The sequence below is a fragment of the Delphinapterus leucas genome, chromosome 1 (assembly GCF_059928025.1).
Source record: "Delphinapterus leucas isolate spDelLeu-1000000601 "Yukka" chromosome 1, BTC_Dleu_Yukka2, whole genome shotgun sequence".
Classification (NCBI taxonomy): Eukaryota; Metazoa; Chordata; class Mammalia; order Artiodactyla; family Monodontidae; genus Delphinapterus; species Delphinapterus leucas.
Window position 1 is genome coordinate 33098228 of NC_143129.1, and position 2449 is coordinate 33100676.

Below are 2449 nucleotides of genomic sequence, written 5' to 3' on the forward strand. Positions count from 1 at the left end.
AGGTGGAGTTCTAGACAAGTCTGTTAACGATGAACTCCCTTCTTAAGGAAGTGATTCATACACCACGGTTCATCCATCCTCCTTCCATTCACCAAATGTATCGAATGCCCACTATATGCAAGACACACACTGATAGACTATGTAAAGGACTCAAATAACAAGACATGTATTTGGAATCTATTGGGAAGAATAAGATCAGAACACAAATAAATAACTAATGTGCAAATCCAAGTGAGGTAAGTGAGAAAAGGGAGCTAGGATCATCTGTTCTTTTATTTCTTCAGCAATCATTTATTAAGCCCCAATTATGGGAAAGGAACTATGCCAGGTTCTCTCCCATATGTTGCCTTATATAATCTTCACAACAAGGAGACAGAAGCTCTTAGCTCCATTTTATAGATGAGGAAACCGAGGCTCTCCTTCCTTCCTTCCTTCCATCCATGGAAGGGCTTCATGGAAGAAGTTTTTTCTTTCTCTGTTTGGGAGTTTCTTTGCTTGTTTTGTTTATTGTTGTTGCTGTTGTTCAAGTTTGAGGTTTGCACATGATTTTAACATTTGAATCTAGGAGGATTTAACAGGAAGCTGAAGAAGCTTGGCCTTCAAGGACCCAACTTTTCACGGGTTCCTTTCAAGGACTCCTATGAGGAGCCATAGACAAGTGTTCACGTTTTCAGATGTTTCTGAAAAATTTGCCAAAGTAATGTACTTTAGCATTCTTTTTAGAGAGGCTGTCCCAAATTGTGTACACTTCAGGTCCCACAAAATCTGGACACACTATTGCATTTAAAGAGAGAATGAAGGGCATGTGAAAAAGAGGAAGCTGCTGACAAATGCAGTGAAGTGGAGAAAGGTCGGTCGGGGCACACATGGGAGGAGTGTGTGTGGCCCTTTCTGCGCAGGACCAATTCAAGGCAAGCCTAGAAAGGATGATATAATGGCTTCCTCAACCCTGCATCTGCCCCCTCCTGTCCTCCCCTTGGCAACACTGAAAGAAGGACCTTTCCTCCGCAGGGCTGATCTCTCCACCCAGGCTCAGATTCCTACTAAGGGAGGGAAGGAAGGGAGGGGAGGAAAGAAAGAAAACCTCTTTGAAAGATTTTTCCTCTCCAGACTCAGTCCTTTCTTTTTCTCTCCATTCTTGGCCGAAGTTCTTGACAGAAATCATCTTCACTTAACTGTTTCCATCGTCTCAGCTCGGATGACTTCTCAGCCCACTGCAGTCTGTATTCTCCCCCCACCAGCACCATCTCCTCCTGCAAGGAAACTGCTCCTGTCAGTGTCATCAGCAACCTCCTTGCTGAGACAACAACCAGCTCGTGCTCTGTGGTCCTCATTTTCCTTGGCATCCTGACTTTGAGGACCAACTCCCAGGATTTCCTTCTGCCTCTAGGCCTCCTCCCTGTCTGTCTCTGTGGCAGGCTCTCCTTCCCACGTCCAGCCTTGAACACTGCTGTTCCCTGCTTGTCCCCAGTCACGATAAATATTTCTCCTGTGTGTCACAGGCACTGACTCTCATCATGTCTGAAGCTGAGCTCAGCATCTCACACCCCAACCCGGCCCTGCCCAGACCTGACAGCTGCCCATCCGATGCTCCGGCCCAGGAAAGGCACCACTGTCCACAAGCTGCCCAGGCCAGAAACCTGTGGAAGGGACTTGTCACCTCCCTCTCTCTCACCCACTACCTCAAATCATTGCCCAGACTTGCCCTCAACATCTCACATCTGTCCCCTTCCATCCACCCCCAATGCCACGATTCTTGCCTGGGTTCCTGGACGCACCCCGTCACTCGTCCCCCTGCCTCTCTTCCATCTTCTCACCGACCATTTCTCCAAACTGCAGACAGAATGGACTTTCTAAAACACAAGTCTGTTCACATTACTCTTCTGTTTGCACCCCTCAGTGGCCTCCCGCTGCTCTCAGGACTGGGTCTGAACCCCTGCCAGGGTTTTCAAGCCTTTTATAGTTGGGACGACCTCCATCCCGCTGTCATGCTGCTCTCATGGACTACAGCCCAACTGCACTGCTCATATGCTCTGGCCTCTGGCCTTTCACCGCCCTGCGCCTCCTACATTTTCCTGCCCCCCACTCCCACCCCCATCTTTATCTGGATCCCTCCTGTGCATTCAGGTGATGGCAAATGATTTTAGACAGGAAGCCTTCACTGACGTCCTAGGGATCAGGCTACGTAGCTCCACAACACTTCCCCCGTGGACCCTACCATACTCTCAGGTCCTCAAGAGAGGCACCAGGACTTTGTCATTTTGCATCCACAGTGGCAGCCCCAGTGGCTGGTGCATGGAGAAATAAACATGTGTTGAGCGAGTCATGAATGAAAGATTGGAGGAAACTAGGTGCCCGTGTGCACTGACTGAATGCCAGGCTGGAGAGTTTGGGTTTTATTTTGTGCGGGAAGTGGAGCCAATACAGGGTTTGGACCAAGGGAGAGCGA